Source organism: Zeus faber, assembly GCF_960531495.2.
Source record: "Zeus faber genome assembly, chromosome: 13".
Classification (NCBI taxonomy): Eukaryota; Metazoa; Chordata; class Actinopteri; order Zeiformes; family Zeidae; genus Zeus; species Zeus faber.
The window spans coordinates 21,732,453-21,758,619 of record NC_137198.1 but is presented as its reverse complement, the minus strand read 5'-3'; positions in this window follow the sequence as shown (position 1 = coordinate 21,758,619).

The window sequence follows — 26,167 nt, the reverse complement described above, 5'->3', positions numbered from 1 at the left end:
TGCTGTCGGCTCCTGTCAGATGGCGCAGCAGGAGGTCTGTAATTTATATTTGTGTTCAAAGTCTTGTTTTTCAAGACTCTAAACAAATTGATGTGATCACAAGTGGAGGATGACTTAATAAACTGCATTTATTTCATAAAAATCATCTGTGTGACCAATAGGGTTGCTGTGGTTATCGGTGTTACTGGTGATAGACTGTATTCAGGCGTTCACCGATTACATTACTCGCCATCGCCTCCACCGTCGTTTTTTTGTTTTCCCGTAAATATCCCGTATTTTTAGCCTATCTAAGAATAAAAACAAAAAAGGTTGGCAATGACATGATTGAAGCTACACTGATAGCTGAGTGATCTGCTCCGTCTCCCCGTTTCTCCAAACAAAACCAACATAGTTTTATTATAATATTACTGTTATTGGGGAAAAAAAAAAAAATTATATATATATATATATATATATATATATATATATATATATATATATATATATATATATATATATATAAAAACCACCACGTGGAACCATGTGTAACAAGAAGCTTGAAACCAGGACAATCCCGAAAAAACTGGGGACGTCTTGTAACCATAGTTTGATTACAGGTCCATCAAGCCCTACTCCATCATTATACACCATTGGACACATATAAACACATTGCGCCAACCAAGGAGAAGCCCATCAATGCATATGCTGCCAAAGTTCTTCTGTGGTGTTTGACAAAGTTTTATTGCCACTTACTGGCCTGGCATGCTAATCTCAGCGTTTTCAATTGGTTTTGCGTTCTCTTGTGAACAGAGATATTTTCCTGTGGACAGGATTTTGAATTGGTGTGGGATGGGGGTAGGATTTTCAAAATACCCACATACGTGTGGACGAAGCCTGACTACCAAGATGAGACTTCTTGGCAGACTGTTATGACAGCTCAGATGAAGAATATGTTCACACCATCTGTGTCCGGTACGTGACATTTAAATCACAAGAGGTTACTTTTCCTTTGGAAATCTTCAGTATAGCAGTATATTTGTTGTTTAAACTGTGAAATAATATTCATACATCAAGTATATTTAAAAAAATTGATTTGTTGCTATGTCAATGTCGACATACAAAGATATGTGACCCACTGCATTTTGACTTTTTGAAAGTGAAGAATCAGAGCTTCCAAACAAGGTGTCACTTGTGCAAACCAAGCCAATATTTTTAAAGCTATGACTTGTTAATGACAAGGGTGTGACAAACTGATGATTGTGATTCTGAGATAATCACCTCCAAAGTTTTACCCAGACTTGCTTAATTCAGAGAGCTCCCAGAATGCAAATGGTTGGAGGACCAACAGAGCCTAGCTAGTTGTCACATGGCTGCTTAACATCCTGCTGGATGAGTCCGTGACATGATGCTGAATGGGGCAATCTCTGCATTGTTCTAGTGTTTTGAGGGAATGTTGCACAGAGTCATCAACACACAACTATTTTTGTTTTTAAAAAAGCTTTTATTTAACAGTAAGAATATACATGTTTTAAAAAAGTGGAATTGATTAGGAGTTTAAAAGTATGGACAACACAACAAAATGTAGAGTCTATGAATAATATGAGTCTCAGAAAATCTGCCTCGGTGTGTCATTTAATATAAGTATAATATTTAGTATAAATGTGCATATGACAAATATCTTTAAAGTTGTTGGAGTTATTATGTGGGCTAACCCCAACCCTATCGCAGCTACACTCTGACAGCCTGTTTGGGGCATCTTTTCATTTTCTTTTTTCGGCCCGGGCTTCTTCCATTGTAACAACAGCAGGCATGTTGTCGGTCAATATTCCACGTCATTGTCACATTCAGGTTGAAATCAGCTGTTTGAAATGTTCTCCAAGTCCGGGATAATTTCAGATTCAGCGTCGCTGTCGTTCTCAGCCTTGTTGTCGGAGAACTGACTATCATTGCAAAAAATTGGACTTAGATCTATCGCACTGGTCAGATTAAGGCCCGCGATAAGATCTTCCTCCACAAGGCTTCTCGTAACCCATAACAACACGGAGACTAAAGTTTTCATACACAAACGAAACCGTAGGATCTTCGTCTTGTTTACACAAGTGATTTCAGCATTTCTTCTTCGATGATACACGTTGGTACACGCTCCCTCCACAATGAGGTCTCCATGTGTGTAAAGTAGTACGATTTAAAGGTTGAACTCTATCAAAACGGTTTCACATTGTAACTTCACATCACAGGGAATATGGAGGAATGATCTTCACCTGGACTCTCGCTTTAAAGGAAACGATCGATCGGCGTTGTTCAGTGCTGTTCAGCATCTCGCTAAGTGAACTGTGTTTCCACATGAAATCTAACGGGAATGTTTAACTCCACGGTTTAACATTGTTCTACTATTTATAAATAAAACTCGGTTTTGAAAATACGTTGAGAGATAAAAAAAAAAAAACACGTACAAAGGAACACGTATCCGGAAAAGTCTAATTTTCCTTCTAGAAAGGTTTTTTAATCTTATTTGGCTGCTCCTGGCGATTTTAGAAATGTGTGAGATGGCGGGTTTTACTGCAATGGGACACATATTTCATCTTTGAGAAGAGGGTCTATGTTTTGACACTTAAACCAATGTAAGTTCTTTATTCATACAGACCTGGAGGTGCCTTGCCAAACCATTTTCCAATTGACACATCCCTGTCATTGGTTTAGATCAACCAGTCCATGATGTGCCAGATTCCGACCTTCAAGGTCAGGACCTACTCTATTACCCTAATTACGAGCCAGTTCTGTGTGAGAGGGACTTCATCAACAAGCAGGCAGCCATCGCCGATTATGACAATCTGCAGATACAGGCCATATTTTTCCAGCTGCCTGTACAGCAACTCAGTGACGACTGAATGATGTGATGGTAAATCACTGTGTGAGGTGACAATGGCATCGAGGGGAACTGGAGTCATCTTGGAATGGGTGAGATGAGAGTTAAAAATGTTTCACTTTATCATATAAGGCAATTTAGATTCAAGATTCAAGAGGTTTATTTATCACATACATATACATACTTTCATACATATATGCAGTGAAATGTCAATGCAACGCATATATCGAGAAGAGGTAGACTCCCACAGCCGGAGATGTGGGCACAGGAAATTGCACTAGTGGTGTAATACAGCAGACCGCAGACACTAGCCATGAGCACCATTTTTTTTTCATTGTGCATGTGTCCCGCAGAATAGCTTGTATGGCCTAAAGGATAAATAATAAACATTAATGATCTTGGCGCTGCAGGAATGACTCCGGCTCCTGGTCAGCTGATGAGCCCTTTGCGCTGATCCCTCTATGCAAGACAGACAAACATTAACCACACCCCTTGGTCTGCCACAAATCCTCACCGCCGACTCCAGCCAACTCCACCATGCCCACCCCTCTATTTGACCCGTCGGTCTGTAGACAGAAAGGGAGAGAGAAGTACAGAACTGGCTTCACACAGAGAGGCTCTCTGTGGCTGACATTTCCATGACCACTGGACCGGATCTGGTGCACCCTTTCAAGTTAAATCAGACAAGGGGCTGGTTGAGTCTGAAAAGTCTGGTACAAACCTCCTATTGTAGCCGGCCAGCCCCAAAAACGCTTCACCCCCTTCTTGGTATTGGTTCTCGGTGTGTTCGTGGCTGCAGAGATATTATCCAGCTGGGGCCAGACCAGGCCTTCACCCTAGTGGTACCCCAGATACCTCAGTTTTCATTACATCATCTACGTAGGTTCGCTGCGACGTATGCTAACATGCAGATGCAGGACTCTCTGAAAGGTGGCTGGAGCACCGAAAACCCTAATAGAAGTGTGTGAACATTCGACAACCTGTAGAGAACAGTGATTTTTCTTTGGACTCCTGGGACAAGGGAAACTGGCAGTGGCCCTTGGTTAAATCCAGTTTCATGAAAAAATGAGCCGTACCTAACCAGTCGAGAAGTTTGACAACCCGGGTAGGCGTTGAACTTTGACACCGCGTTCACCTTTCAGTAGTCTACGCAGAACCGGACAGACCCACCCGCACGATGGAACTAGACCAGTCACTCATGGACTCCTCTATCACCCCCATGTCCAGCATGGCCTCTAATTCCGCCTTCACAATCTTGTGTTAATGTTCCCGGAAGGCGATACAGGCCAAGGCAGTACCTTCACCCCTGGAGCCTCCCCATGGTGGTGCATGAGAGACGTGAGGCCTGGCAGGTCAAGCAAGTTATCCTAATAATATAATAATTATAGATCACTTCATTCACTCATGATATAAATCCAATTATTGCCTGCCTACTTCTCCTGTGTACGTTATCTTCATCTTTGTATTCCCACATTTTTAGACAACTTTCTGTTTTTGAGTCAATACACATACTTACGTTTCTCAATCTATTTGATCCCTCAGAAATTAACGGTGCTACGAAAAGAAGTCTAAAAGGTTGAGTGTGTACACCATTTAGGTCACAAAGGACTACAGCTACATCCCTGAACAGCAGAGAGCCATCCTTGAGAAGCGACTGCAATATGGGAAAAGAGGAGGATACTGAGGCCTGATGACACTTGAGACGCTTGGTCTGCTCACAGACATACCACCACCACCTACAGCAGAACTGGTGAGGACACAGATTCTTTGAGGACAGGTATGACAATTTCTCTCGTCAGGACGACTATATAGAGATATATTTCATCATACCAAGAAGCCTTTCATCATTACTAAGCCATTTATCTTAAACATAAAACACAAGGTTGTGGGATGACTTATAACTTGGTAAACTATTGGAATAGGCGATGGGATCAAGTGAAGTTACCTCACCTTACATTTTGTACAATCGAAGAGATGATGTTATTTCCCCTTAGAACTTGTCTAAACTTTGAGTGGAGACATCAGAGTGCCACCATCCCTTGGTGAACAGTATGCACCTTAAATGTGTAGATGTGAATGCATGTTATAGTCATTATAAGGACTTTTTTAAAGCACAGGAATTTCAGAAGGTTGCTCTTTGCTATTCAAAGAGTTCTGAAGTCATTTTTGTGTAATCATTTTTTGTAATAAAGAAATTAAACTTTTTTGACTCTGTTTTGAATGAATGAATGGGTTTGGCATGTATGTAGTTGCTCCTGCATTGCTTGGGTAAAATGCTAAGATTCCGGTCTGGTACACCAAAAGGTCAACATTCAGAATGCGAAAAATTAGTGGGATTTAGGTTTGTGAATATCTTTATTAGAAAATAAAAATGAAACTTATCATAATCCAAACAAATTGCACTTTGAATAATGCCACACTATTTACAGAAACACACCCACTCTACAGGAATCGCAATCATCAAAATATCAATTCAGGCAGCGAACACTGAACCTTGTGTATTGTCCAATTGGGTCTTGAAACGTGTCCTGTATCTCCAAACACAGCAACTTGGGATAACCCTCTATTCTCCTGGCCTAAACGTCCACAATGCAACAAACAAATTGTCTGTAGCCAGTGTGCCTGTATTGCTACTGTTCTCCCCCCGGTTCCTGGTCATCAACGGCAAAAATGTCATTCAAGGCTGCACGGGCTGGCTGGAGGACCCCTTCTTCTAAGATCTAAAGGTTCATAGAGGCTATTCAATTGATGCAGTTCTCTGGCCTCCGGCAGCAGCACTTTTCTCAAGGTTAGTCTGCATTCCCTGAAGTTGGTGCATGCGTACCACTGTTGTCCACTGTCTGGGATGTGTTGACCAGGGCTTACGTCAGAAAATACAAGTAAATCCAAGATCATCCTGGGCATCTTTTTAGTAACGTTCACAAGGAGCTGGTCGTTCTGTTGGCTGGACAGTGACACACTTTGGCCTGTGAAAGAAACAGGGAAAACACTGCTGAAAACCTGAGTGATTTACTGCCATCAGCGCACTATATGGTTTGGGAGTAATATAGAGATATTATGATACACAAACCAGCATATCTGCTGTCCGTTCTGCATGGAGTTCTTCCACCCCTCCCGGTCCTGAGGATCAATGTGGTCTGTGGCCCTTGCCTGCCCTCTCCCTCTCCTCCTCCCTCTCATACCTCCTCTCCCCCTACATCTCACGCCTCCCTTGCCTCTGGCTCTTCCCCTCCCCTGACCTCTGGCTCCTCTCCCCGTCATTCCCAATTCAGAGGATGAGGCGGTTCCAGTACTTGAATCCTGTAATGAAAGCAAAAAAAAACCAAAACCTCATAGTTAGCAAACATACAAGTGGACACATGCACCACCCACATTTACAAAGGTTCATTTCACATGGAGAAGTGGGTTAACATTCGTTCACCCTCGCAGACTACAATCAGTATTTCCCACATGTTCTTGGATCATTTGTGGTTTGGTTATGTCAGGCCAAATCACATCTGCATTTTTATCTGTTTGGCGAATATATCTGTGGCGTTGACCACACAGTCTATTACTGTGAAACATTACATTAACATTGTGTAGTTTAGTCAATGTGTAGTCAGAGTACATCTCATAATAATTTGTCAGGAAGCCAACCTCTTTCCATTCTTTTTCTGCTACATGATAAATGTGGAATATTGCACAGGCAAATCTGATGACACACTACAAATATCTGCATATGCTGCGTTTTAGTTGCATTGAGTATACTACCTGCACATCATTACAATAACTTTTGCCTGTTCCCAAATTCAATATAAAATTGTGACAATTTCAATTTACCTCTTCAGTGAACAGCCTTTTTTTTCAGTTCAAGTTTAGTTTCACCAAAAGTTTGGGGTGAGATTTGGGGGGGGGGGGGTACACGAAGCACGGTTGCGCGTGGGCGTTCACATAATGTGCGGGAAAGGATCTCCCGTTCACCACGCAAACACTGACGGGCACCAAGCGAATAGATACATAGAATCAAAAAATGAAAAACCATTTCACTTATTTTGGGGATTCTCAGCTAAGAAATACAAGGTGTGGTGTGGTATTCACGTGGTGAATAATGTGACTTATACTTAACCTTGGCTTGGATCTTTTGATATATCTTCATCTGGTTTGAAGGTTCAGACGCTGCTGGGACTGGCTCACATCCCAGCTAATGTACCGAAAAACAGATTAGTTTAGCCGGCTCTGCTTTCGGGGCCAGTATCACTGAATTGTTCTCAAAGCTGCATTAACTAGGATTTTGGATTGAAAATAGTAGGATATAGGGAACCGTAAGATCGCTTCTTCCCAGTGTCGGCCCCTGAGGGCCAAACCGCTTGTCATCCCCTCCCTTTCCAACCATATTGACAAAAGTAGACCTGTATAATGAGCTCATGTCAAGATTCTGGGTCTCCTTACCCCTGTACCCTATTAGTCCTCAATCTGCTTGACTTCTGATATATTTTTTTATTCATCTTTAAAATATCACCCAATCCAATTTCATCCCCAAACTGTAACTGCGATAAGCCAATTTGATGGACAAGAGAGGTTGTTTATTTTGACCTCAATGGTGTCAGACTGAGTTTTAGCTTACTTGTCTATATTTTCAGGTTTTGGAAAATACCAAGGATATGGTAAGAAACCTGACTTCAAGTAAGGTAACACAACCAAAGTTGATTCAAATGAGTTAATTTGGCCATATTTTATATTACATTTTTACATTACATTTCGCAGACGCTTTTATCCAAAGCGACTTACAATTATTCAAACACCGACGGACGCAGCCATCAGGAGCAATGAGGGGTTAAGTGTCTTGCTCAAGGACACTACAGCATGCTAGCAGGAGGAGCCTGGGATCGAACCAGCAACCTTTAGATTACTAGACGACCAGCTCTACCTCCTGAGATACCGTCCCCCGTACCGTATTAGTTCATATGTTAAAGTAAAAGCTGTTTACAAAGTAATATTATTAAAAATCCCAAAATGTGAGCTACCATCAGGAAAATGGTCACATCAGTAGAAACTGATTTTGACATCCAGCCTATAAATTACTATGCACTGTATGCGTGGTATGGTTCCAAATCTGCGAGGCGAGAACCCGCCTCAACCATCCCCCGAAGCCGATTTTATCATCTGTCTGTAGACTAAAACGCTATGTTTTCCACAGTATTGTCCTAACCTTGACTGATGATGTCCTTTCGACGTTGCGAGGCGGAAACATATGTAACCCTGGCAAGCACGCAACCGCCGCCGTGATCGATGGTATACCTAGCGTACCGCGTTCCAAATATCGAGATAAGGTGAATTTCAAATTGTGCGTGCCGTGTACTGATCCTGATACTGCAATCGGGAAGGGTTCCCCACCTACCCCAATCCCCCCCAAAACCTTCACGCGGTGATTAGGCTCTGCTGCTTTGCAGACGATAGAATGATTTATGTTATGGATGAGATCTAGCGACAACGGGAGAGGGAGCTTCACTGTGTAATGAAGGAGCCAATGAACTTCAGATGATTTAGCTCTGCTTCAACTTACCTGCGCGAAGGGATGGTGAATAAGTTAGAGAGAGAGAGAGAGAGAGAGAGAGAGAGAGAGAGAGAGAGAGAGAGAGAGAGAGAGAGAGAGAGGAGAGAGAGAGAGAGAGAGAGAGAGAGAGAGAGAGAGAGAGAGAGAGAGAGAGAGAGAGAGAGAGAGAGAGAGAGAGAGAGAGAGAGAGAGAGAGAGAGAGAGAGGAGAGAGAGAGAGAGAGAGAGAGAGAGAGAGAGAGAGCGAATGCCCTTGCGATTAATTCATCACTGGAAAAATAAGGAAACTCGGGATTGGAGGAGATGGAAATCAAAGGAAGAGGAGGCTGGAAACGGGAAGGAAGATTAATACAGAAAGATGGGAGGAAAGAAGAAAAGAGGAAGATAAAGACAGTCAGAGGAGTGCAGGGGATGGGATTTTTATTTCATATTTATTGGAGAATACATTACACAAATATGTGTGTGTGTGTGTATATATATATATATATATATATATATCCATGCTAATATCTTTTGACAAAATGCACTCTTTCCCGACATCCCTGAATGTCTGGCTCTACCTCCGTCTGTCCCTTCTCAGTTTCTTTCCTCCATTTCATCTCTCTTCTTCTCATCTGTTGCTTTCTCTTGCAGTTCTGCTCTATCTTCGGGTGGCTGTCCCAATGCGGTCTTGCCCACTTTGATTTGAAAAAATCAAATAATACTTCAACACTCCGACCCCGTCCTTAAGCTCTTTGGGATCAAATCCATTTGATCCATACAAAATGAAATGCCATTTTTAGTTCCATAGAAATTAAGTCTTGGTTCTTGGAAATGAGGTGATTGGGAAGTAGCCAGGATAACTTAGACTTAGACATTAAATTCTTGGCATGAACTTCGAACCAGCCTAGACGGCGGGTCATAACTAAAAGATTTTCAGGTGTTTGCTTTAGCGTTTCCATAGCAACGCTTCAGATATGGTTGGTATCCCTCCCCTGCAAGCGTCAATGGTTTGATGGGGAAAGAGGTGAAAGAAAATGCCCTAAAATTGCATTACAGAGGAGTGGTAAATGATCCTAAGGAGGTGCCAATGATAATTGTCGATAACTGTAACTGCTTCATGGCCAAAATTGCTGGAAAATATCTTTGCAGATCCAGTCTAGTTATTATTTGCAATCTATGCTGTCGTATCTTGCATATCAGATGATGGACATTTTCATGACGGATATTATTTTGAAATTTTCCAGTGCGGACCGAGTCAGCTGATAAATTATTAGAATTAAGAAATAGTCCCATTCTGCCGGTGGGATCGTCCTCATAAGTGTAACTTATTAATGTCAGCTGTTTGGATGAACCAAATAGCGATGGCTTTCATATCGACAATCATTTCCACAAGAAACCCATCCTATTAGAACACCCTTTATAAATAATGACAGAGGCAGGTCTGTCACAGGATCCCTTACTTGAAGCCCCCTTCAAGTGGGCTTCAAGTTGATTCTTTAATTGGTGTAGAGAGAATCTAATCTCTGGCATTTAAATTACAGAAAAGATAAGTTATTAACGTGACTTTTTGTGACACTATGAAACAAAGCTTGGATTGAGCCGTTGTCACACAATTGATTTTTCAAATCCTTGTTTAAAAGTCTCTTGGTGGCTTAGGGCTAAAGTATGTCCACGATTAGCGCTTTAAAAAATACAACGTTGAGACCTCTAGAGTAAAGGCAAGACACAGAGAAGCAACGTTTTAGTTACGATGATGCACATTGTTGGGACAAACTTCCGGGAGATCTTAGAATTGACACAATAGGTATTACATTTCTATCCGCACTCAAGACGCTTCTATTGCAATTTCGTTGTGCTTGCAATTGAAATTTGCCACTGTCATCTGCCTGCTTTTTTGCCCTTTGCCCTGTTATTTCTATGATCTTATGATTACACTTTGTCTTTAAATGCCTTTTTTGGAGTAAATGCCATTTACACAAGGGCAATTCTAAGTGCTTTGCCTTATGCAAAGCACTAAGCCCTTGTGTATGAAATGTATAAATTAACTTGCCTTCCCTTGCGCACTACTATTTTTTTCTCCACGTAGTCCTGATTTCACTGCTAATTCTATGACGACTACTACTGTACTACGACAAGAAAAGTTACGTTGTTTAAAACTAGACACAAGAAAAAGGAGTGATACAATCAGTGGAAAAGCAAAGGGATTACGTGCAGATAAACACTAGGAATAGGGGAGAGAAGGGGTACTATCTGAGAGAGAAGATAAGTGCACCGAAGACAAATGACAATGGAGGGATGGAGAAAAGACACAACGGAGCGCTGGTTGTGTGAGGAGAATAAGCATGCGACGGAGAGATCGAGGGGCGCGATATGGTTGTTAAGCGCTCGTGTCGAGCTTCGCGGTGTCAAAGACACAACATGGAGTCGGCGAAAGGGAGCTGTTAATCCGCGTGTGTGTTCACAGGTGCGGGAATCAGTGCTCGGTCGGAGAGATTGAAACACAAACGGCCAAAGATCTGAGAGCAAGTGCTTAAGGTAAGCTGTTGCTTTGTGAGGTACCATCTTAGCCCCTGTGTGAAGCCAGCGTGGTGCCAGCCACCATCTTAGAGGCTTAAATTCAACCCCAAACCTGTATGATATTTCAAATTTCGAGATTTTTCTGTTTTTAAGTTGAAGATTATTAAAAACCATTAGAGGAATGCAGTTCCTAGTCTCCTCCCCGGATTTAAATAATCAATCGTCAGCATCCTCAGCCCAATGTTACCTCAGCCCAATGTTACCTCAGCCCAATGTTCCCTCAGTCCAATCTTACCTCAGCCCTGTGTCCTTCATTGCATTCTGTGAGGGTCAGTGAAAGCAGCAAACTGACTGAGTGTTTCATGATGTTCCGTGAATCCGTTTAGATGCTTAGTTTTAGCTGAGGGAACATGGGGATGAAGGAATGTAGGATCTAAATTTGTGCTGAGGGAAGATACAGTAAGGCTGAGGGAACATCAAGCTGGGGGAACATCAAGATGTGGGACCATAGAGATGATCCTGGTTTTAAGGCCAATTGTTGTTTTCACGCAAATAACGGCTCAAATCATGACTTTAATGCAAGTTCAGCAGCATAGTGGGGGCCAAAAGACTTGGTTTCCTGACCCCTCCCTGTTATATTATTTTGCCCTCAGCGCTTTGTCTGAGAGTGACAAAGCAGTGGCAGAGTACTCTCGATCCCGGATGACTACCACGCTGTAGCTACAATTAATGCTCACCACTTGCTAATGGCCACATCTCAAAAATCAGTTGGAACTAAATTCTGCATACTCAGACTGATTCCACTGGCCTTCAGGTTTCTGAGAAGTGAATGATATGAAACATACTATGTATTCCTTCAACTGCCATTTGAGGACAAGTTGCACATTAGGAACATGTCCTTTTGAGCTGAAAACCCAAATATGACTTTTCTCTCATGAAACACATCAATCTGGATCATGATATTAATGTTTCTTTACAAATATGATCAAATCTGCATTGCAGTAAGTGAGAGTGAATGTGGTTCAGCGCCATTTACTTGTTAAACTCAGCACAAACTGATGCTGATGTAGATTAGTAATTGGTGTCTTTCTATTTCCACTTATTTTGAAAAATAAGACCAACCAAGCCTGGCCGTGGCCCCTGCATAGCCTGGGCGCGGACTGTGAAACCACGGCCATTTTCCGAACCTTCGGGAATTGAGCCACGTCCCTTCCTTACCCCTAGACGGAGGCCTGACTTGTTCTCTGCAGAGTTTTCTCTGTTGTATTGTTCTGTTTGTTTTTCAAAAAATAACTTGACAGCCATCCACCTCCCAAATCCAAATTGTTTTAACCGCTTATATTTGACTTGTCGCCAACAGGGAAAAAGTCATATCCTGGGTTCTTGCTTCAGAACAAAGTTTGACTGCGTCTTAAGTCAAACTGCAAACACTCGCATCCACCCTGGATTCATCCTCAAAATCAACAATGCCAAAACAGAGTTGCCCAAAAAAAAAAAGTCCTATCTATTATCTCCACAACATCCAGGTTTACCCTTGTCTTGACTCACTTTCTCTAAATATCTCAAATGTCCATCCATATTGACCACAACTAAAGTAGCTACGCTTCCTTATACTGTGCATTTCACCACGACGAACCCCGCCGCCATCAATGGAAACAGCCTATTCAGGAGCACATAACGCAAATACATTGAACGCCTGTTTCCTAAGATGGCAAGGCTAGAAATAAATGACGTTAATGCCTCAACAATCTCATGGATTACCACTTTAAATATGTTTACCTGTGCTCTTACTCACCTAATGAGCATCCCTTTTCTGGTGTTTTCTGGAGGCGAACACACTTCTTCTCTCCTCATCCTTATCTCCCTCTTTCACGAGCCAATTTCCAATATGCGGGCTCTAACGGGATGCTTTCTATTACAGCTGAAGGGAGTGTTCGACTGTATCAACAACAATAACAAGAACAACAGCACACACTTAGAGGCATTTTTAAAGACCACACACGCACACACAAACTATTAACACCTGAAAGGGGGATAGACCCTTTTTCTTTTGTATGAGTATATTTTGCTCCTTGTTTTTGTAGCCTTCCCCCAACCCACCCAACATAATTGCAGGCTGTAAAATAATATATATTTTTTTGGAAAATCGGAGGTAGGGGGAAGTGTAAAATGGGTTATTATGGTATTGTTGAAAGTGGAATAATCCAAGGACTTTTCTAATGTCTATGGTGTCTGTCTCCCTGTTGGTTATCTGAGTGTATGTGTGTTGTGGCAGTTACGCCTGCCACATGCCACTCAAGTGGATTTTTCAGGGCCCTCCGACACAGAGACGGGTGATTGTGTTGAAATTAACCAGTATATTGTAGAGACTGGGAAGATGGAACGAGCCCAGAGCAGATTGAAACATCTCATGACAAGGGCTCCTCCTGTGTGTGTGGGAGGATGGGTAAATTAACCTCTGCTCATTGCTCTGTCAAACAATAGGCGTACAGCCACCCCTGATCCCGGGCCCGATAACTACACCCAAGACAGGTGTAGCTGAGAGAAACAAAATGTCATCATATTATTTTTTATTTTCAACATAGACGGAAATTCTGTCTACAGCTTCCCGGCGGATACACAAACCACATAGGCATATTATATTGTATATATAAATGTGTGTGTGTGTGTGTATATATATACGGTATATATTTATATATTTTTTATATTAATGTATATACTAATGTATATATGTATGTACAGTATATATGTATGTGTATGTATGTATATGTGTGTGTGTGTGTGTGTGTGTGTGTGTGTGTATATATATATATATATATATATATATATATATATATATATACAGTATGTATGTGTATGTATATACTGTATGTGAATATGCATATGTATAAATATGTGTATATGTATATATACATATGTGTGTGTGTGTGTGTATATATATATGAAACATTAAACTTCAGGACAAAACTCTGCCCTCCTTGCATAAACTCTCCCAGTTCAAGAGCCATGTGTTGAAACACTGGCTGAGTAGCACTTTTCACCACTGACCACTGACATGGCAGCTCCAGCTGTGAGAAGCTCAAAGGCTCCTACTCCACACCACGCCCAAGGGAATATCAGTGGACACGTGTGGGGTGACAGCAGGCGAGAAAGACAGAGGGAAGTCCTCCGCCCCGTACCATCTCGTCTGGAGCTAAGACTGGAAAACTGCTTAACGGTAATGAGCCCTGACTCGTCCCCTGACCGCCATCCCTGTGCTACACCCACCACTGCACCATCGCTTGTTTCCACCTTAGTGATCGATGATTCCATCGTTAGGGGGCTATCGCTCCCCTCCCACTACTGCTGCAGCGGTCCACAGTTTCCTCGAAGCCTGTGTGTTGGACCTCAAGACTTCCAGTCATGCTTGGAAAACTTTATAGTGTGAGAACTTTATAGAGTGGCACACTTCTCACCGTGAGTCCGAAACTTAAAAAGAACATTTTTAATACATTTCTCATCACCCTTAAAGCAACAGAAAAATACTCCAGGAAATTCAGGAAATCAGGACCCCTACCGATTTACAAAAGGGGCATAGCATAGAATTCAGTCGTCCGTTCTCCTTAAATTCATGGCGAAAAACTGCATGTGACAAATTTAAGTTAACTTTTTATTGACAACTTTGATCTTTTCTGGGGCCCTGCGTTCTTTGGACAGCCCCCAACCACAGGGGGTCTCAGGCGCCCGTTCATAATATAGTGCAATGTATTTCACCATGACGACCTACCCCACTCACCCCTGTTGATTTTATAAAACCCATCATCTGAACTCGACACAACACTGCCAACAGAGCTATAAAGGGGCTCAACATAAGTAACTTGGTTATGGTTCCCATGAACGGGAACTCATTTTCGGCTGCAAAACGGACGGAAATCGACATGGCTCTGGCTTTTGTATCAATGACCTCATCAGTGATCGCAACCTGGAGCGTCTTTTACTTACTGAGACTTGGCTCGGCACAGATGGGCCTGCCACACAGACTGAGGCCTGTCCACCCAGTTACAAATTTTACTATTCATCCAGAGAAGGGTGGAGGGACAGCTGCAATCTACAGAGAGATGCTGAAGGGCAGGGAGTTGGACCTAGGAACATTTCATGCCTTTGAATATCACGCTACTTTTTAAAAGTTCTCAGCCTCATTTCCTGCAGTAACAGTATATAGATCTCCCAAATTATCTGTCCACTCTTTTTTAATGGAATTCTCAGACCTACTATCTGTCATTCAGCTGAAAATATTGATATTTTTTAACTTAAACTAAAAAACAATCTATTCAGTCTGGGTTTTATGTAGTGTTTGATCATTTTATGGTTTTAGTATGTATACTTATTTTAATGTTAACTACCCGTCTTTTATTGTTGTCCTATTCACTTCATCTTTTCTGTGTTGTGTGTCTATCTAGACTCTTTAGACTCTCTCTTTTTTAACATCTAATGTTATGTCAATTGCTGAAAGCACTTTGAATTGTATTTGATTTGCTTGAGTGAGTGATTGATTGATTTTATGATGTTCTTAGCCCTCCTCACACAGCGAGTGCTGTGAAGATGTTCTAGTGTTCATAGGCGGTTTTATCATCACACAATTGCTCGAGGCCTCGCACACTAGGGGGCCTCGTAAATTTGTGTGGATTTTTATCTTTCATAAAATACTGTATGTTGGCCAGTGATCAGCACTGTGCATCGCTCACACCATATGAGTAGAATTACGAAAAAAAGTCACATTAGAGAATAATGTACAGACCGGACACGGAAGCAGCAGTGGGTGGAGTAGAGGAGACATCCACTTGCAGAGTTAAAAGTCTGTCTGTTTTCAGTGAGCCGGCTCCCAAGCATCTGTTTTAACTATGAAATTGTATGAAATAGTTGATTTATATTTATTCCACTCCAAAAACCAATGTTATTTATCATGAGTTAGGGGTCACTGCCAACAATGTCCTTTGCTGTTTTCACAACAAGCTGGAGGACGTTTTTGTCAGCTTTGGTGCAACTGCTGTACCAGGATGTCATGCAGTTTGTTAGGATGCTCTCTGTGGTGCATCTGTAAAAGTTGACAAGCAGCTTTAGGGGGAGGTTGGCTCTCCTTGGCCTCTTCAGAAAATAAAGGTCTTGTTGTGCCTTACGGACCACTGCTGAGGTGTTGAGCAACCCGGGAGAGTTCCCCTGTGGTGGAGACTCCCAGGAACTTGAAACTGGGGAGTCTCTCCACAGCCTCTGTGTTGATGTGGACATGACTGTGTGTGATCCTCTTAGTAGTCCTAAAATCCATGATAATCTCCTTAGTATTTTTGGTGTTTAAGACCATGAAAATGTTGGCAGTCCATGTCGTCAGGTTCTGAACCTCCTTCCACTATCCGGCTTCAGCATTGTCTGATATAAAATTTGATTTAAGAAAATTGATTACTGATCTGTCGTCAACAAAGAGCTTCCTGACGTAATTGTTGTCTTTCCAGGTGAGAAAGGGCAGTATTGAGAGCCACACAGATGGCTGGGGTTGGTCTAGATCAGGTGTGACAGTGTCTTTGATGTGGCTGAGTACTAGTCATTCAAAGCATTTTGAAATAACCGGGGTGAGAGCGACTGGTCATTGGGACAGGTTACCATAGTTTTTTTTTTTTTTGGAAGGGGCACGATGGTGGAAGATTTAAGGGATGCAGGGACTGTGCATAAGGATATAGAGAGGTTGAAGATGTGTGTGAATACCTCTGCTAGCTGGTCAGCACAGGCCTGGAGTACACACCATTGTACACCATCAGGCCTAGCCGCTTTCTGTGTGTTGATGCTGCGGAATGCCGGCCGCACCTCGTGAGTGTGTAGGACAAGAGTCTGTGGGTCTCTCAACAGTTTGAAACTGTCTGGAGCTTGGATTCGTCTTTGTCAAACCGAGCAACAAAGTTGTTAAGTTCCTCAGCTTGGTTGTTCGTGTTGGCTGGTGTATGCTGCGTGTTATTTTTCCTTTTGTAATCCGTAATGGACTGGATGCCTTGCCATATCCTCTCTGGGTTGAGTGGCTTTTGAAGTCCTCCTCTATTCCTAGTTCGTAGGTGTGCTTTGCAGATCTGATACCTCTCTTAAGGTTCACTCTAGCGACACTGTAATCGAATGGATCTCCTGATTTAAAAGCTGTGTCTCCTGCCCTGAACCATCCAGACCTCTCAGGTCGTCTGGGACAGGACGGCTTTCTGTCCCCAGAGTCAAAACTAAACATGGAGAAGCAGCGTTCAGTTCTTATGCACCACCTACCTCGAACAAACTCCCAGAAAACTCCAGGTCTGCTGCAACTCTCACCTCTTGTAAATCAAGACTGCAGACCTTTCTGTTTTCCGCTGCCTTTTACTAAACCAAATATTCATCTCTTAGACTGCGCTGTCACGCTCTTTACTTGATTTGATGCATTCTATGTATTCTATTTCCTTACTTTATACTGTGTTCTTCCTTTTTCCATGTGTTTCTTTTGCACGTTGTCTTGATTTTTTTTATTTAATGCACTTTGAATTGGCTTGTTGTTGAAATGTGAATACTAGTGGCTTCATGTGCACTGTATTGTAATAGCCTTGGCCTATATGAAACAGCAAAAAGATCTCCATACTGGTTCTCCCAGGCTAGTATATCACCTTGACAAGGTAAAACGCTATTCAGGGAATAGGCGAAGGAAAAGCTCTCCAGACCGGTTCTCCAGGGCTAGAATATCGCCTTGAAGGTAAAAGGCTATTCGGGGAATAGGTGTTTGTTAACAAAGAGTAAAACAAGGTTTCTTTGATTAATTTCTTGCACTGCACTATAACTTCTATGAATTCTTGTGTATTTTTTTTTTTTTACTTTATGCATTCCATGTCCTTTGATAATTTGTTTCATTGCACTTTGTCTTCATTATTTTTATGTTTTATGTAAAGCGCTTTGAATTGCCATGTTCTGTGTTCAAAACAATCCGGGAGTTGCAAGAAGGCGTCCTCAGGCAAACTTTAACTGTCGTGTTGTCGGCTTAAAACTGTTAGCAAGGGCCTTGTGTATTGGGGCAAGGAACGAAGAGAGGTGGTCTGACTGTCCAAGTTGAGGACAGAGTATAGCCCTGTAAGCTTCCTTTATGTAAGTATAGACATTATCTAAGGTCTTTGTTTGTGCATTTGGGATGTTGGTAGAATCTGGGAAGAACATTCCTGAGGTTTTGTTAAAGTCCCCATCAATGATGAAAACTCCATGCATGTTTGGACACATGCATGACGTCATGCATGTGTCCAAATGCCAGCTTTGCGTTAGCCTAAGGTTGTATGTTTACTGCAATGACAACCAAAACGGTATATTCCATGGGCAGATGAAAGAGGTTGGCGCTTAAGCATCAAATATTCCAGGTCTGGAGAGCAGAATTTATAAATTGGTGTTGTTGTATTCGTGCACCATGTTTTATTTATGTAAACACAAAGTCCAACGCCTGATTTCTTACTTGAGTTGAGCGTACTCTTGCCCCGTTGGAGCGAGTGCTCTGCTAGCTTAGCTGTGGCATCCGGTATGTTGTGATATAGCCACATCTCCGTAAAGATCAGAACACAGCAATCCTTTGTGTAGCCAAACTCCTCTAGTCTGAGCTCATCCATTTTATCGGCCAGTGAGAAAAACACAAAGAGAGGGGCTCATAAACCAGCCCGCTTACCACACTTCTGTTTCCTCTCCCTGCGCCGTCTGCGTCGCTGGCGCTACTTCGGTATTGTTTATGAGTTGAAATAGTGTTCTATGCAGTCCGCACCGATATGTCAAATTCTTGGCGGCTGTAGCGAATGTTCGGCCTTGTTTACTTGACTAGTGACTAATGGTATCAGTAAGAGGAGCTCAAAAACACTGCTTCTGTGTGCACAACCACTTTTGGTGGAAACAACATCTTCTTTTCTTGATATTGTGTGTGAATAGTGTTGCTATTTACAGTACACACAATGTAGATTGTTGCTTTTGTTTTGCTTGTAGCTTTTGTTTGTTTCTCCCTCTGCTTTGCTCACTCAGGGAACTTTCGAAAGATTTATTCAATTTGCTAAATTTGTCTCTGATCTTCATTTTCAAAATACAACCATCTCATACATGGAGGAGCAGTGGGTTGTGTTGTTGGCTTGTGACTTAAATGGCCTGTGTTCAAATCCCGGGTCTGCCGCCTGCGTATCACCGTGTTCAGGAACGGCTGAAAGGTTTGGCTCTTTGAGATTCGCTTCTTGACGAGTCACTCAGTGAAGATCAGTTCCATTTTGCAGCTAATTCTTCACATTCAATCTAAATTATATCCAATGCCTAGTATTCAAATTCCCATTGCAAATTTCCCCGTTGTGGGATTAATAAAGGTTTATCTTATCTCTTATTCAGTGCTCCAGGACTCTCCCACCTCCACAGAGATTGATGCAGGTTCGGCCAATCGCAAACTGTCCGTTGAATTCCGTAGAATTCACTCTTCAATTGAAATGACTCTTTGTTGAATTTAATACATTTTTGATTTACCTTAGAAAAACAACAACATTCTTGAAAATAAAGCCATCAGATGTGTCCCTCTCCAGCTGTAGTTTGTTTTGCCCCTGGTCCTAAAGAGCGCACTCCACCTGAAAGAGAGAGCCCGGTTTATTCCAGTGGTGTCACCTGCCCTTCAGCCTAACTTTATAGTGCATGGCCTCTGTTTGAAAGTCTAAAGCAAGGCTTGAACAAGGTTCTCTGTTTTCGGGGCTTAACCGGGACAAGAATACTTTCAGGGAGTCCAAGGTGCCACTCCTCCGATTGCCTGAAACTCTTAAAATGTATCAACATCAACTTTGGTCTTTGAAGCCACTACTTTTTCTTTGTTACACTTATTCAGATAGTGACATACTTGCGTAGTCAGGGCCATTTCCTGGCAGATTGATTGACAACTGAACAAACCATTGAGAGTGTGTTGGCGGTGGGGTTATTAGCCTCTTTTGACAAGGGCATCAAAGACCTTGTTCTGGTATTTCTCCTTTGTTGATTGCAAAGCGTGGTAACAAGGTCAATCCAAAAAGATAGCTGGCCTAAAAGGGAAGCCAGCTTTCTGATTGGCTGTCGGTCCATTTTGGCTTCTAAACTGCTTCAGTCATCAGTCGCGCACTTGATTTATGGCTCACACCATTCTGCTCTCAAAGTCTGTACAATTCTATTTTATGGGCAGCTGAGCTGTCCCTTTGTTTATTTGTACAGAGATTTATGGTGAGGTGGTGGCATCAGTGGAATATTGGCCTAGCAATACCTTTACAAGGACAGGTATGTGTGCTTTGGCATGCAGAGATTTAATGTTGTGGTTGTTCGATTCAGACCAAAGAGTTCACTTCTTTGGACCAACCACTTAATAACATCTTAAAACCACTTAATACCCCTTAATAACGGCTTTATAATGGCATTATACCCCTTAATCCTGTCATAATCAAGGCCTAATAATGGCTTAATACCCCTTAATACCGCCTTAAACACAACTTAATCATTGTTTATTACCGCTGAGTAGCAACTTAATCACATGTTATAATGGCTTAGTAAGAGATAAGTACTGCTTAATAACACTTAATAACTACTTAATAACCCTTCTGTATAATACTTGTACTTATAATCTAATCTAAAAAAGTCAAGTTCTATATTAATATTGTTTCAACAAACAAACCCACTGTGGCATTTAAGTGAAATTCATGTATAATTTATTATGGAGACATAAAACTTGAGGCCAACTTTCTCTACTAGTCTAATTTAGACACAACTAAACAGGAAATACAGTGACTGCAACCCTACAGTAGAGTCCTGTACCGGGTCAGTAAATGGCGGGTACTTTACGATCTATCTTGAAACCCGTGGTTTCAAGATAGACAACAATATCTAACAATAATAATAACAATAAATAAATAAAAATACAGATATTAAGAGTAAATTGATGAGAAAAACACAAATATAGGTGTACACATTATGTTAGCAGATATGGTATCTCATTAATAGTATACTATCAAGGTGTTGGCCTACCATCAAGGTGTTGGTTTACTATCAATGTGTAAGTATACTTTCAAGGTGATGGTATACTATCAAGGTGATATTATACTATCAAATGTTATGTATGTGACAAATAAACCTCTTGAACTTGTATACGGCGTGTTTGTATACCTCCAGGGTGTTGGCATACTATCAAGGTATTGGTACTGTCAAGGTGTTTGTATACTATCAATGTGTTTGTATACCATAAAGGTGTTGGTATGCGATCAAGTTGTTGGTGTATTATCAAGGTGTTGGTATCCTTCCAAGGTGTTGGCTTACAATCAAGGTCTTCATATACTATCACGGTGTTGGTATACTATTAATGTGTTGGCACACTATCAAGGTGTTGGCCTACCATCAACCTGTTGGTATACTATCAAGGTGTTGATATACTATTAAGGTGTTTGTATACTTCCAAAGTGTTGGCATACTATCAATGTATTTGTATACTATCAATGTGTTGGTATACATCCAAGGTGTTGGCATACTATCAAGGTATTGGCATACTATCAAGGTGTTGGTATACTTTCAGTGGTTGGTATTATCAAGCGTTATTATACTTTCAAGGTGTTGGTATACGATCAAGGTGCTGGTATACTATCAAGGTTTTGTATATAATTTAGGTGTTGGTATACTTCCAAGGTGTTGGCTTACGAAAAAAGGTGTTGGTATACTATCAAGGTGTTGGTACAATCAAGGTGTTGGTATACGATCAAGGTATTGGTATTCTGTCAAGGTGTTGGTATACTATCAAGGTGTTGGTATACTATCACAGTGTTGGTATAGTATCACGGTGTTGGTATACTAGCAAGGTGTTGGTATGCTATCATGGTGTTGGTAAAGTATTGATGTGTTGGTATACTATCAAGCTGTTGATATACTTCCAAGGTGTTGGTATATTATCAGGGTGTTGGCAAAAAAAGAAACTGCAATTACCAGAGCCAAACATCAAGGAAGTGACCTAGTTTCCTAAAGCGTAATGCACTTTTCCCACAGTTTCGTACCCAAACACAGAAGTAACATAGTTTTTATTGAGAGGGGCTAACATCCGGATGCCCTGCGCTGAGCACACTTGGGCTACGTGGATAAGCGCTCGGGGCCCCCGGCTGGTCGCCTGTGGTGGGGCGGGAACCAGAAGAACCCTCTTGGTTTCATTCCTCTCCTTTCCTCCCTCATTTACTGCCATAACTATGACAGGAAGAGGCCCTGTGCCTAATTGCTGTTCCAATTTTCCTGGACCTGATTAACTTTTTGATACATGTCGTCCGATGTTTATGTTTGTCCATGTACATGCTGTTGTTTGGTTGTATGTTTAACGGTCTCACCTGAAATGAACCTCCCCCTCTTGGAGTAGTGATTAGTTGTTTATAGACCCAAAAATGGTGAAATAGTTCTCCAAAGAGGGGGATTGGCGGCGGCTCTGTATAACAAAAAACTGTGCTCTTGTCATCCTACAGGTCGTCCACAGGACAGAGTTATTGCAGCAGTTCTTGATGATTTAAGAATTAATAAAGAGTTGCATTGCAGGTTGAGAAGTTGGAACTCACTTCCAGACTAACTCTGCCCTAGATGCAAAAGCATACAAATACTCTGTGTTGTATGACTATCATGCTAACAGCACAGGTAATCTCTTTCGAATTTGATTATGAATTATTATCTTAATGTTCAGCATGATTTTCTTATATACATAGCTATGATTTTGTCCTAGAATAAATATAATTTCTACTTTAAACCTCCACAATGCTCCCCATGGCTCCTCAGGTTTCAGCGACAGTAAACCGCTAAAGTTAAATTCTCTTAACTCTTAAAGCACAAAGAAAAAATATGCATTTTCACTCCCCAAAACAGTGTTGGCCTCTGAACCGTACAACGCATTTAATTTAGCACACAAGGCCACATTTTTGGGCCAGACTGCACAAAACGTGGATGTACCAATGGATGAATGACGGAAGAGCAGATGGTGTGCTTGCAGAACAGACATAGGGAACTAGTTAACACATATCACCCCTAAAAAAATGTGTTATTTTTGCAAATTATTCACGGACAATTTCATGAAATTGCAGCTTTATTTTACCAGGATAGACCACTGTGGAATTATGGGTAATTTAGAAGGACTGTGGAGTACGCCTAAGTGATTTTTGAGAGTTATTGTATTTGACCAAGATTCACTTTGTATATTGAAACTTGAGGATAATCTCTCTTGCACTTTGATGGTGATATTAATGGCAAAGTCATATTTAGTGCTTGTTAGCAGGTGAAATTAGGATGAACAAGGAATCTGAATTAAGGATGAAAGAAAGAAAATCACTGTACATCAACTGTACATGACAGATTTGAAGCAACTGAACGTATCTGGTGGAAGCATGATTTGAGAGCAAAATTCTGTAAAAAGAGGTCTGATTTCCACTAGAACTTAAAATGCTCTCCAATATAAATAATTGAAATGAGACAAGGATAAATAAAGGGATTCCTCTGTAGAAATGAAATAAAAACCCTGAGTTACACTATATGGTGAATTGATAGCATATTAAGATCATTGACGACCTCTGCCATTAGATAGATGGTTAGAATACCTAAGCCATGAATAAGCTTAACATTTTTTTATTCCTGGAGGGAAATTGTTGTGTTACAGCAGATGCTCAAATCAAACCAATAGGCAATTATAATAAAGTAAGAGAATAACAATATAAAGAAAGCCCACTGCTCCTGGCTGCCCCTGGAGGAAGGGTGGCTGGGATGTGCCCCTGCATGTGTTTCTGGTCCTCACCACTCCCTGCATGTGTGTGTTGAACGCAATGCATCTGTGAGCTGAATAAATGATTCTTGAATTAACCTGAAAAATTACAAAAAATATAAAATTGGCAATATAAATAAAAATAGAAAAATAACTAAATAACTAATACATAAAAAATGCTCAAATAATGAATTGAAAGAGTTAGGAAATAATATTAAGTGAGCCAGACTATTTTAATGTGGAATCTGAGACAGAATCCTATAAAGCCAGTGATGCACGACTTGCAAACGATTTTCCCGTGGCGAAACTTGAAAGTGACATTTTTCCTGCATGTTGACATTCTGGTTCACATCCCCATGTGGCTTTGTTGTGATTGGTTGTGATAACAAAATAAAAAATGGAATTGTTTTTTCATAAGGGTGGAACCATTAATTCAGGTTGCAACTTTGCATAGTATTTGTCAGTATTTTTTGGGACATTTTCAAGTGGTGAATGGCATATAATAGGTGGGTGGGTCTACACTAAGTGCCCAGTAACCACCTTGATAAAGACAGAAAATCTCCAGTAATGTGACGCAGGGGTTGGAGAGAGATCACACTGAGACTTGACATTGTAAATGGGAATTAATGGTAGAAGTACACCATGCACGTTGGCGCAGTGTACGGGCGCAACGTACGGGTGCGCAGCACGGCGTGCCGAAGGGCCACTCAATTAAATCAATGTTAATCCACTGCTGCAGCTCCGCTGGCCACGTCAGCTTGCGGCATTTATTTCTTTTTGTGCGAGAGGTCTATTTATTTTCAACTGTGCGCGGCTAGGCAGCCTTTTCCATAGAAACATGAGATAAAACCACGTAGAAATGTTTTCTAAAGAGTGGAATCAATTTAAATGTGTTTCATATGAGCCTACGTCGTACAAGAGACCTAGAGCTGCTGTTGGATTTGCTCATTGATCAAGACCCATTTTAAATACAAAGAACAAACATACATATGTAATACGTAGCGGTAATGCAATTCAGTACAAACACATCCCACTGACCAATTTCACCAATTACAGTTGTAGCTCGCATTTCAATTATTTTAAGTTATTTATGGCAGACTACTAAAAAAGCATTTTTTTACATTTTATCTGGATAACTGCAAGACTTTGTTTAACTTAAAGTGTCTGCAGAGGTGTCTGCACAGCATGAAAAAGATCCACATGTTTTAATGTCATTTTTAAAGTTATTTAAAGTAATAAGCAGAAATCACAAAGATTGTTTTATATTTTTCACACAATTACTCATGAAAGCATTGGTGGTATTTCAGACATAAAACTGTAGCGCTCCAACACGATGATTGGAGTGTTTGGGTTCGGTTTCTAAGGTAGCTACCACGAAGGTTTGCCTTTGTTTGGTCAAACTAATAATACCCCACTTACAAACGAAGCGAAAGCAAAACTTCAGTCTCTATATACATTGGCTGAAATTTTTTTTTCAAATTATTGACCCAGACAACTCTTTTGAATTAAAATAAGTAACAGTTTACTGACTGCTTTTCATATGTACAATAATAAATACCCTTTTAATTGAAAAAAACAAACATCAAAAACACAAATCAGGCCGCTTTTAGTTGGAAAAACAAACAGTACACACAACTTAAATCCCTATTTCTTTCCCATTTACACCTATTTCCCAATATCAAACAGGTAAATTTAACTACTTAGCCCAACATTTACCACAACCCTGGGCCCAGACACGCACGCACAACACACACACACACACACACACACACACACTCACACTCACTCACTCACTCACTCACTCACTCACTCACTCACTCACTCACTCACTCACTCACTCACTCACTCACACACACGTGGTGATGGATACCGTTGCAAGCCGGTGCGTTCCTCGAGTGCGGTGTCAGTGACAGTCATCGGCAGAGGGGGAAAAAACAAGTTCAACTCACAAGTCCAACGTAAACCCTGTAAAACAAGTTGTGGTCTGAAAAAATTAAAACAGTGAGGTACAGGTGAACAGGTGAGTCCTCCGTAGGGATCACTCGAACAAGTCCTGCACAAGTGCGTCACTGATCTAGCGACTCACCGACCTTGGTTTAGCAGACACGTTCTCCTCTTGATTCATTGTTGCTTCCTCTGTGCTCCCGCACATGTGCTCCTATCCAAGCGAGTGCCAGAGGGTGACGTCACTTCCGTAACTGAGCCGGGGCATTGAACCGCGCTGACATCGATCGATTGTCCTAACCCCGGAAACAAGGCACTGAATTGCACCAGACCTCTCCAGTACATTTGCAAGTCTGAGCAGAAGGAGAGAGAGGAAAAGCTTCAAAAGCTTTTATTTTCTCGTCGCTGCTTTTCGTTTTTTTTTTTTTTTTTTTACTCTGACTCACTTGTGGGGACATTGTCAAAGTTAGGAGTCTGTGTTAAGCGTCACTTTAAGAGGGTGAGTGGGTCACTTGGAGTCGGGGACAGGACTCCCAGTACTTACACCGAAAGCAAAAAGGTGGAGGCTGAGAAGAAGTTTCCCGTCG